Raw genomic sequence first — 12,664 nt, forward strand, 5'->3', positions numbered from 1 at the left:
CTATATGCAAAATGCAAAAGGGTAGAAACAAAATCAAAATACATGTTACACTCTGAGAAACACGAAAATCATGACGTTTGTGAGAATATGAAAGAAAATGTAAGAAGACATACAGACACAGATGTGTGAACATGTGTGTTCCCTGAAAATTCCCCTGCATCATCTCCCAGTCCCTCCATGGTCTGCCCTTTCTGCTCAGGCCTTCTCACATATGAGTGATCCCAGCAGTCCTTCCAATCCACTGCCCTCTTCTCATGCCCTGGCCTGTGCACAGATACACTTTTTCCTCTTCCCTTTCCCTCCCCTGTCTGCTGGACTTGCTGCTCCTCACTCTCCAGAATCTCCTCCAGTGCACCTCCTTCTAGAGGTCTCCCTTGTCCATCCCATTCCAGGCCTGAAACCTGTCCTTTTAGTTCCCAAGAGCAGTTCTTCCACCTATAATTTAGATTTCTGTTAAGTTTTCTGAGTCCCCACCAGACCAGAATATCAAAGAAAATTGAAACTTTGCTTATGTTGTTCCCTGTGAGCCCAAAAAGTATGGTAAACAAAGATCAACAGAGAACATTTACCTTTATTTGAAATTTCACAAACGCATTCATGAATCTTTCAAACTCCTCACCCATATTCTTAGCTACTTTCCAATAAATTTCAAGTCTCCTCCTATCTGAAAAAAATTTGAACTTGAAGATGAGCCTGTTTCTGTTACTCCCTTCTGTTCTCAAGAAAGGATATGAATCCTGACCTCCTCCCGCCAACCTCTTCTTCAGCCTCCCCATCCTCGATCCCCTGTAGAGACCCTCTCCTGGGCCCTGCTGCTTCTACCTCATCTGAACCTCTTCTTTTCTTCTGAACAGTTTTGTCCCCTTGACTGAGGAAGGTCTTGTTCTTCGAGAGTCAGGTCTATTAACATGGCTCAATTGATAAACATTTCCAAATACATTTTAGTTACATACTAAAATTTTACCAACTTTGTATGTAATATTCAAATTTTTAATCACAATTACTGTTAGTCTGGTGGCAACCAAAACATAGTTTACATTGCACATAGACAAACTAGTCCTGAAATCTTCTGTTGTCACTTTATGTTAAATAAGATTACCAGCATCAAAACATGCAGAATGTGTGTCAACAGGAAAGGCGGAAATTACACAGACAATAATGCAGTCTTTTAAAAAACTTTTATTTTAAGTTCAGGGGTACAAGTGCGGGTTGCTTACATAGATAAACTTGTGGTCGTGAATATTTGTTGTACAGATTATTTTGTCACCCAGGTATTCAGCCTAGTACCTATTAGTTATTTTTTAATCCTCTCCCTCCTCCTACCTTCCACCCTCCCATAGGCCTCAATGTGTATTTTTCTCCTCTGTATGTCCATTTGTTCTCATCACTTAGCTCCTACTTATGAGCACATGCAGTATTTGTTTTTCTGTTCCTGCATTATTTTGCGAAGGATAATGGCCTTCAGCTTCATCCATGTTCCCGAAAAAGACATGATCTCATTGTTATGACTGTATAGTATTCCATGGTGTATATGTATCACATTGTCTTCGTCCAGTCTATTATTGATGGGCATTTAGGTTGATTCCATGTCTTCGCTATTGTGAATAGTGTTGCAATGAACATGCACGGTCATGGCCTTTTTTATGAAGAAATGCTTTATGGCTATGAGTCTTCTCACCTCAGAAGGTAATGTCTTAAGATACTCATATCTCTGTGTCAAAATCTAATTAAGAACAACTAGAATCAGAATATCAAGATATTTGTGAATTCATTTAGGGATATTTTCAATGTTGCTTTCATCTTTATGTGAATAAAAATTATACCTTCATAATTCTAGGACCATTTTTCAGTAAGTATAAAATGATGTTATTATGTGTATAATAGTCTAATTGACAGTGATATCTTTTCCTTTAGATACATCTAAATTTTTGATTCAATGATATGTAGAGACGTCCTCCATCAAGACTGCTACAGGCACTATGCATAGACTGATTCTAACTTTACCTTTAAAGGTTTCAAATGTGAGTTTACTGATTTATCTTTCTCTGTGGGTTCCATTCATAATGTTTCATATTTACCTTAATACTGTCAACTGGAAGCATACAACCAGGGGTATATCAAGCCATTCTCCACATTCAGTGGTAAGATTGAGAGAGGGTAATCATGCCAGCTCTCATACAGGTGGGGTTGCAATTACTCTACCAACACATAGTTTACAGAACTTCAGAAATACTCCAGAAACAAAAGGCAAGGACCTCAGGAGACCCTGTTTGAGTAAACTTGACCTTGAACCCTTCATTGTATTCCTGTCTGCACAAAGACAGATGCTTTGACATAGCAAGGCTGTCTTGCAACAAGCCCAAGGATGAGTGGCCATTCATTAGAGTTGTCAGAAATGACATGTATATATAGACTGAACCACCTCATATGACCCTCTTCTGGGTCTTCTATGTTATTTTGTTACTTGTGGCCAATAAACTGAATATAATATGAAATAATGCAAGTGCAGCTTTTAATTTATAAGAACACAATTATTATTAAAAGAAGAAGAAAATGTTAATGTATATCTACCCTGTTTGCTTCCCCGGTAAACATCCAGTTTGCTTGAGAATCATCTTGCCTCTGTCCTTCACTATTTCCACAGGCTGTTTTATTTGCATGGAGTATATTACTCTTCATATTCTGTAAAATTTTGGTTAATAGTGCCTGGTTCTAATGCAATCACAATGTATAGATGAAACATGCGTTCTTGATCAAGATCTGGCCTTGAAATTATTTTGATACAGTGTTAAAACACAGAGCTCCTCATTACAACTATATCTGGCAAAACAAAAGCTACTCCATTAATTTGGAGTAAAAATACCCATAATATATCAGTTGTCTTGCTGTATTGTTTGCTAACATCTCATAAATCATGAGCAAATGCAGCTGCTCGAGTAGGATTTGTAGGCTATTTGATTGAAGATTTTATTAATTGTGTAGCAAATATATGCTATAGAGACCTCTCTGTAGAAATGCTTCATTCAAAAGAAAATATGTGCTTCTCGACACTGTCCTGTTGACATTAGGGCCCTCCACACTGCCGGCAAATTCTCATCTGCTGTGGAATCCTGAATTATGTCTACCCTCTTCTTGCTGTTGTGTCTTGGTTGTTTCAGGTGAGGAAAACACTGTTCAACTTAGGGTGAGGAATGCCATCTTCACTAGTCAGGACACTCAGCTGTCTATTCACATACAGACCGTGTCAGACAAGTGTCAAAAGTCCAGCCTAAGACAATGAATATCAACAGATCGGCTAAAACAATAGGAAGGTGGGTAAATTATTGACTTAGTAAAGGTAAATAAAAAGCTAAAAAGCACAAAAAGTCACAAATTTTAAAATATTATGCTAGTTTATAAGAAAAAAATAAGATTGCAATTCCCTTTCTATAAGACCATATGACAAAAATATCGACTCCCTGGAAATGTAAGTACATATTTCCTGAGTGGCATTTATTACTTCAGTGAAAGCCAAAAATAATTTTATTAATCACTAATAAAAAAGAAAATAATACATATGTATATGATAGGTTAACTGTACAAGTAAATGTCATATAGATTTTTTTAAAAAAAACATAAGGCATACAGAATCATGGACTTCAGTCAATGTCTATAGCTCTTCAGGAAGAAATAAACAATATGGTAAAATTCATACTTGTATATTAACAAAATGACTGGTCTCTGAATTCAGGATGTGAGTTTTAGTTTTTCTGTAGCCTTTCTCATAATTTTAATTGATTGATTTTGGGTTTTTGTTCTAACATTTCTTTTTTGGTTCAGGGGCACATATGCAGGTTGGTTACACGGGTAAATTGCATGTCCTTGGGTTTGTTGAGCAAGTGATTTCATCACCCAGGCAATGAGCATAGTACTTGATAGTTTTTTTTATTCTCACCCTCCTCCCACCCTCCAAACTGAACTAAGCTCCAATGTCTTAGTTATTCCCTCTTTGTGTCAATGTGTAGACAATATTTAGCTCCCACTTATAAGTGAGAACATGTGGTATTTGGTTTTCTGTTTCTGCATTAGTTTGCTTAAGATAATGGCCTCAAGGTGCATCCAGGTTGCTGCAAAGGATATGATCTCCTCCATTTTATGGCTGCATAGTATTCCGTGGTGTATACGTACCACATTTTCTTTAACAAGTCCAACATAGTTGGGCACCTAGGTTGATTCCACTTAACTGCTATTGTAAATAGTGCTACAATGAATATAAGCATGCATGTGTCTTTATGGTAGAACCAGTTATATTCTTGTGGGTATATAGCCAGTAATGGGATTGTTGGGTCAAATGGCAGTTCCAAGTTTTTGCGAAATCTGCAAAATGTTTTTTGCAGTGGTTAAAATAACTTATATTCCCAGTAGCAATGTATAAGTGTTCCTTATCCTCCATAGCCTCGCCAGCATCTATAATTTTTGACTTTTGAATAATGGCCATTCTGACTTGTGTGAGATAGTATTTCTTTGTGGTTCTCATTTGCATTTCTCTAACAATTAGTGATGTTGGGCATTTTTGCACATGCACACTTTTTTCCTCTTCTCTTTCCCTCCCCTGTTTGCTTGACTCATTCTTCAGAATCTCCTCCAGTGTTCCTTCTCCTGGAGGCCTTCCTTGTCCTTTCCATCCCTGGTCTGATGCTTGTCCTCTTAGCTCCCAAGGGTAGCTCTTCCACCTGTGGTTTAGATTTCAGTTACATTTTTTGAACCCTCAACATACTGAAATATCAGAGAATATGAAAATGTTGTGTGTGTTGTCCCCTGTAGTGGACAAATAGCAACACAGAAGATTCACCTTTATATAGAATTTCACTGATGAATTAATAAATCTCTCAAACTCCACAACTATATATTTGCCTACTTCTCAATAAACTCTCTATTTCTTTCAATCTGAAGAGGGTTTTAACTTGAAGGTGAACATGATTCTTTTCTTCCTTTCTGTTGTCAGGGTAAGATGTGAGTCCTGTCTTCCCCTCAGCCTGTTCTCCCGCCTCTTAGCCCTCTCATGGGCCAGGCTACTTCTACATCTGCTCTTGTACTATCTCTATAGAAAGCATTACCCTCTTTGACAAAATAAAGTATTTTTGTGTTCCACGTTTCAGCTCTATCAATTTGTCTCCCTAAATAAATATTTTCAAATCTTTATTATTTATTGTATTTTACCTATTTTACCATGTTTTGTTTTCAAGTTTTACAATTGCTGTTAGCCTGGTAGTAACCTTGACAGTTTTCAATGTCTGCATGTGGATGAACTTCACCTGAAATCTGCTTTCATCTTCTGGCGAGATCACCTACATCAAAACTTGCAGAATGAGTGTCAACAGAGCAAGCCGAAATCACAGACAATGGTATAGCCTCCTTTATTGAGAAATGTTTTATTGCCATCATTCTTCATGCCACAGAGGATGATATCTATGGCTCTGTGAAAAATCTGACCTAAAATAGTAAGAATCAGAATTTCAGGATACTGTGAAGTCATTTATGATTTAACTACAATATTGCTTTCATTTGTGTGTGAATAAACTTTTTCCTTTATAATTCTAAAAGGGTTTTTTCAACAAGTGCAAAGTAAGTCTATTACATGAATAACAGCATAACTGACAGAGATATTATCCTCTTCATATTAGAGGTACATAAAGGGTATGCAAAGGATTCCATACCCTTTCCATATTAAAGATACATATTTATGGAGTACATGTGAATATTTGATATATTTGCATAATCAAATCAGTGTAATTAGGATATTCATCACCTTAAATATTTTAGATTCTTCTTAAGTGCTGAACTCATTGACAGACACTGTATGTCCCCACAATGAGCCTTCTACAGACATTGTACATTGGTCAATTCCGACCTTCTCTTTAGTATAACAGATGACAGTTCCCTTATCTTTCTCTGTTTTACCCACAATACTCCTTATTCACCATAATATTGTTAACTAGAAGTATACACCCAGGTGTAGAGAAATGATTGAATAGTTGCATGCAGAATGAATCAAGATGTTGTGGAGGAACTGGTAGGGATTAGATATCCCTCACCACATGTGAAAACAAAACAAAACAAAACAAAAAAATGGAGACACCTGAGAACTGTCAAACAACGACATGAGCTCTTCTATTGCCTCTGGAGTCTGGAGAATATTTCTGATGTCATCAAGCCATTCTCCATATCCAGTCAACAAATGGGAAAAGCGTTTTTGCCAGCTCCCAGCTGCAGACATTACTGAGACATGGATCATAGAAATATGGGAGTAGACTAGAAGGAAAAAGCAAAGACACAGAAGGAAGCCATTTGAATGTCTTCAACACTTTCATTTCATACCAGACTGCAAGAAGACAGAGGCCTTTATATGATACAGCAATCTTGCAACCAGCCCAAGGATAAGTGAATGTTCCTTAGAAATTAGATGAATGAGGTGTGTAAGTAGATTGAACCACCCCATGTTACATGAACCCGTCTTTGCTATGTCATCTTAAATATGGCATATAAACTCACTACATTGTGAAATAATGCAAGTAGAGCTTCTGTAAGAGCAGAACACAATTATTTCTAACAAGGGGAAACTGGTAAGGCCTATCTCCTCTATTTGTTGCCTAGAAAACCTTCAGTTTCTTTTAAATTTGGGAACAATCTTGTCTTTGCTCCTCACTACATGTTACAGTCTATAGATTTTGCAGAGTGTAGGCCTGCTCTTTATATGCAGTGAAATTAAATTAAATGGTGCCAGGCTCTAATATAATCTTCCGTTTTTTAATATTTACCCTTAAAATTTCCTGTGCACAGTATTGAAGCCCACAGACAGATTGCTGACATACTTGGAAAAACAAATGTCCATCTATTAATGTGCAGTAAAAGTATTATTGTGAAGTATCAATGTCCTGCTCTTTTGGTTGCTCATGCTTCACAAATCTTGAATATCTTTCTAGATATCCCCATTTTCCAGAATGAGAAAATTGCATTAATGGCACAGGAACCATATTCTACTGAATCTCAGAGAACTACCCAGGGAATGCTTCCTTCACTGGAGAATGTGTTCCTCTGAAGTTAATCGTGCTGTCATTAGGACACCCCACATTGTAAACCCTAATTAAATCATAGTCTGTTTATTGGAGTTCTGATTTTTTCTGATCTCTTCGTAATTTTATGTCTGTCGGTGGTTTAAGGTGAGACAACCCTTGTTCAACCTAGTCTGAGGAGTACTATCTTCACTAGCCAGGACACTTAGCCATCTAGTCACATACAAACCAAGTCAGAGGAGTGTTAACGTTTCAGCCTAAAACAATTGACATCAGTGATCAGTTAAATAATAGGGAGAAGGATAAATTATAGGCTAAGTCAACAAAAATGAAAATCTAAAAAGGCAGGAACAGGAATACATTTTTAAAATATTATGCAAGATGAAAAAAGAAAATAAATAAAATATTGCAATTTCCTTTTAACAAGCCAATATTATAAAAATGTAGGCTGACTACAGCACATGTAGGTACACATTTTTAAGGCAGCATTATTTTACATCATTGAGAACCTGAAAACAATTTTAATAATCACTCATTAAAGAATGAGAAGAGGCTGGGCACGGTGGCTCATGCCTGTAATCCCAGCACTTTGGGAGGCCGAGGCAGGTGGATCACAAGGTCAGTAGATGGAGACCATCCTGGCTAACATGGTGAAATCCCCATCTCTACTAAAAACAAACAAAAAAATTAGCCGGGCGTGGTGGCGGGCACCTGTAGACCCAGCTACTGGGGAGGCTGAGGCAGGAGAATTGCTTGAACCTGGGAGCCGGAGCTTGCAGTAAGCCGAGATCATGCCACTGCACTCCAGCCTGAGCAACTGAGGAGACTCCGTCTTAAAGAAAAAAAAAAAAGGAAAAGAGCAAGAAGAGGCTGAGCGAGGTGGCTCATGCCTGTAATCCCAGCACTTTGGGAGGCCGAGGCCGGTGGATCACGAGGTCAGGAGATCAAGACCATCTTGGCTAACACGGTGAAACTAAAAATAAAAAAATTAGCTGGGTGTGATGGCACATGCCTGTAATCCCAGCTACTCGGGAGGCTGAGGCAGGAGAATCGCTTGAACCCAGGAGGCGGAGGCTGCAGTGAGCCGGGATTGTACCACTGCACTCCTACCTGGGCAACAAGAGCGAAACTCTGCCTCAACAACAACAACAACAACAAAGATTAAGAAGAGAAAGCATGTCTACACTATGGGTGATGAGTACAAAGAAATAACATGTACGCAATTATGAAAGTATTGTGGAAGGAATCATAGACTCCAGCCAATGTCTATAGCTATTGGGAAAGGAGCAAATTAAAAAATAAAACATGAGTGGGCCGGGCACAGTGCCTCACGCCTGTAATCCCAGCACTTTGGGAGGCAGCGGATCATGAGGTCAAGAGATCAAGACCACCCCGACCATCATGGTGAAACCCTGTCTCTAATAAAAATACAAAAATTAGCCGGTGTGGTGGCAGGTGCCTGTAGTCCCAGCTAATCGGGAGGCTGAGGCAGAAGAATTGCTTGAACCCAGGAGGCGGAGGCTGCAGTGAGCTGAGATTGCGCCACTGCACTCCAGCCTGGGTGACAGAGGGGGACTCGGTCTCAAAAAAAAAAAAAAAAAAAAAAGAAAAAAAAGAAAAAAAAAAAAGAAAAAAAAAAGAAAAAAAAAAGGTAGAGTTTTAGCACCATCCTCTTGGTGCTGTCCTCAATATGGTGAGTGATTTCTTGAGCAATCTGGCTGCTGAAAATAGTATGGCTCCTGGCTCGCTCTCTAGCTGCTACTTTCACCATGCGACAAGCCTGCTCCCTCTGCACCTTCCACTGTGACTGGAAGCTTCCTGAGGCCTCCCCAGGAGATGAGCAGATGTCAGCACCATGTTTACTGTACAGCTTGCAGTTCCCTGAGCCAATTAAACCCTTTTTATTTCCATAAATTACCCAGTCTCAGTTATTTCTTTATAGCAGTGCAAGAATGGCCTAATACAAATATAAAAGTGAGAGAAGAAAAAATGGGTAAATTTCACTTTATCAGAATTAAAACTTTTGTGATTCAAAGTACATAATCCAGACAACCCAAAGAATGGGAGAAATGTGTGCAAATCATATGAGTGAGAGGGGACGATTGTTGGAAGATACAAAACATTTACAGTTTAAAAATAAAAAGGGAAATATCCTAATTAAAAGTTGAGTAAATAAATATTTCTCCAAAGAAACTATATAAATGTGTAATAAGAACATAAAAATATTTTCAACACCTTTAGTCCTTAGTCAAATACAAATCTAAACCATCAAGAGATATACACCTCTGGAATCTTAAGCATATTCTTAAGAATTAGAAGCCAGTTAGAAAAGAGTATATACTGTATAATTCCATTAATATGATATTATTGAAAAGGTGAAATTATAGAGAAATTTATTAAATAGTGGCTAGTAGGGTATTGAAGGGAGAAGGTCAAAGAGGTGAAATACAGATTTTATTTTTGTGTAGTAAAATTATTTTCTATGATGCTATAATGGTGTGGTAATGATACTATTTTTCATATCCTGAAAACATTTACATCAGAAAGAGTGAAACTTTACAGAAACAATAAGCATTATTTCATAAGTTGGAGGATCCCGTGGAACAATGAAGAAAAAAATAATATAATTGTGTAACAAATTTATAAAGATGGCTTTTAAAGAGCATGGGGGGAAAAGGGACTAACCCAAGAAATTTAAAATATAAGGTTTCCTGAGTCTAAAGGTCAAAGGATTTGTACATAAGCACTCTAGTTGGTAATATTCTTTCCCATGAGGGTATAAATTACCAGTTTTGAAACCACATGGCATGTGTTTTGGGACTCATTGATTACATAAAATTGGCCAACTGTCTGTTAGAGAGAGAGGTTACATAACAAGTAGTGGGAATTGGTAGAAAGATTAATGTTTACTAGATTATATTCACGTAGTGCTGAAGACATTTTTAGAAATTCATGCTTAATTCTAGCCAGATATATATGGACAAATGTAGAAATATATGTATATATTCAGTACCCTATGAATCAACCTATCTCTTCATTTACTTGTGTGTAGCCTAAAACTCTTAACAGTGGCCAAGTTGGTTCTGTTAACTTAATCATACCATCTTTTTGGAATCTTAGTGGTATTTTTGGTGAATGGTATTAGAAATAATATCACATATATATATACACACACACACACACACAAAAAAAAAAAACATGTATGTGTGTGTGTGTGTTACTATATACACATATACATTTCTTTGCTCTCTCAGATGACAAATCATAGAATCAATTCATTCCTAGCAGTAATGAGTATACCCACTGCCCCAAACTTTGTTTCTAATACCATTCACCAAAAATACAACTAAGGTTCTTTGGGAACAAAAATATGGTATAATTAAGTTAACAGAATCATCTTGGTCACTGTTAGAGTTTGAGGCTACATACAAGTAAATGAATAGGTAGATTGATTCATAGGGTAATGAATTAGATCATGTGGTGCTGGAAGCAATATAAATTTATGTTTAATTTCATATAGATATGTACAGATACATGTTGAAATATTTATGCACATGTCTGTATTTATGAATAAACAGATATATTTCTTTGCTTTGTCAGCTGACAGGACCTTAAATCAATAGACACCTAACAAGAGATAACAAAATTTACAGATATGCACCTAATAACAGAGTGTAAACTACAGGAGGCAGAAATTGATAAAACTGCAAGAAAGAGAGGAATGTCAGGAGCAATGACTACACCCGGTGTCCAGATCTTAGTTTGTGATTTCATTTTCCACTAAAAGAAACTAGGGTTTCATGAAAAAAAGGAATACTAGGCTTGGGTAGGGAATAAACACAACGAGCCTGGAGCATCTAGTAGTGCCAGAACTAAAGAAATGTCAGCCACAATACAAATATCCGACTAACCAACAGTAAATCAAACCCTAATCGTGAGGGTATTTCAAAATGAGAGAATCTAACCGAAAGACATTCCAATGGCCATCACTGGAAAAATGAGAATTTAAAAAATGCATTAGCACAGGTAGAGTAACAAATAAATATCCAGGTTTTCATACTAGTATAAATAAATGATTGAATAAATATTTAATAAGCAAAGGAGACTAGACACATGCTCATGGTGAGGGTTCTAAATAACTTTTGTAGACACCCTGCTCAAAAGAAGTGGAGCATGATCCCCCACTTCTTAAGTGTGTGCTGCATATAGTCATTTTTTAATTTAATTTTTATTTTATTATTATTTATTTATTTATTTGAGACAGATTCTCATTCTGTCGCCCAGGCTGGAGTATAGTGGCATGATCTCGGCTCATGCAAGCTCCGCCCCACCGGGTTCACGCCATTCTCCTGCCTCAGCCTCCTGAGTAGCTGGGACTACAGGTGCCCACCACCACGCCCAGCTAATTTTTTGTATTTTTGAGTAGAGATGGGGTTTCACCATGTTAGCCAGGATGGTCTTGATCTCCTGACCTCCTGTACCTTCAGATGATTTCTCACTCTTTATCAGTGGCGTGCTGGAAGCTCAGGTGAAGCCCTCAGGCTCTTTGTTTCTTCCCCAGACTGAGGAAAGTAAGGGCAGTGCTATCGCTGTGGCTGTGGCAGTGGCAGTGGCAGGGGGGCTGTCAGTTGCCACTGGGAGTCCTTCCCCAGGGAAACACAGAGCCACTACCAGTGGGTATGCTCAACAATGGGTGGGGCAGCTATTCTGTGGTCCTGAGCCAGGGCCTTGCCTGTTGAAGAGTAGGGGGTGAGAACTCACATGGAAGAGAAACTGGGCTCCTCTCCATATGGTGGCTGCAGTGTGCTGGAGGTGCCAGTACAGTGCCGAGGCCATTTGTTCCTTTCTCTGCCTGAGGGCAGTTAGGGCAGAACCACTGCAGCTGCAATAGGCTGTCTCTGGGATTTTCTTCAAAGAGAAATGCAAAGCTGCCCGATGGAGTATTTTTCTAAGATGGAGTCATTTATGTCAATGGTGTTCTACACAGGACAGGAACTTGCACTTGGGGTGAAGTGGGGAATTGGAGTACTGGAGAAAGATAAGTGAACAGGAACATCCAGGTCCATGATACTGTCAGTCAGCCTGCCTAGGGTCCTCTCTGCCTGTCTTCACCCTTGTCCTCCCCACACTCAAAGCCTCCTGAGAGTGCTCATGTCTATCCCCAGAGGGCAGTGACCATCCTCAATTGTTCAGTCTTTCTGATGGGCAGACCATATGGGCTAAGATAACATTTCAAGAAACGAGATCTAGGCCGGGTGTGGTGGCTCACGCCTGTAATCCCAGCGCTTTGGGAGGCCAGGACAGGCAGATCACAAGGTCAGGAGATCGAGACCATCCTGGCTAACATAGTGAAACCCCATCTCTACTAAAAAAATAAAAAAAACTAACTGGGTGAGGTGGCGGGTGCCTCCAGTCCCAGCTACTTGGGAGGCTGAGGCAGGAGAATGGCATAAACCTAGGAGGTAGAGCTTGCAGTGAGCTGAGATCGGGCCACTGCACTCCAGTGTGGGTGACAGAGCAAGACTCCATCTCAGAAAAACAAAACTAGATCTAGACATTTAAAGTTCCCCCATAGAGAATGTATTCCTCTCTGAGTTGCTGCTGCATCGCTG

The 12,664-nt window shown here is 38.7% G+C and overlaps 1 long non-coding RNA gene across 2 annotated transcripts in view; it reads right to left on the minus strand.

Moving 5' to 3' along the window:
- Positions 1–1,161: 1,161 nt before the first annotated feature.
- The window catches only part of LOC102131280 (uncharacterized), a 125,321-nt gene continuing 113,818 nt past the window's right edge, over positions 1,162–12,664 (minus strand). For both annotated transcript variants that reach the window (XR_010587968.2, XR_010587966.2), the window contains 2 exons: positions 6,119–6,291; positions 1,162–5,472 (listed from right to left, as the gene is read on the minus strand). This is a non-coding gene — a long non-coding RNA (uncharacterized lncRNA). The remainder of the gene's footprint in view (positions 5,473–6,118; positions 6,292–12,664) is intronic.

Source organism: Macaca fascicularis, chromosome 7 (assembly GCF_037993035.2).
Source record: "Macaca fascicularis isolate 582-1 chromosome 7, T2T-MFA8v1.1".
Lineage (NCBI taxonomy): Eukaryota > Metazoa > Chordata > Mammalia > Primates > Cercopithecidae > Macaca > Macaca fascicularis.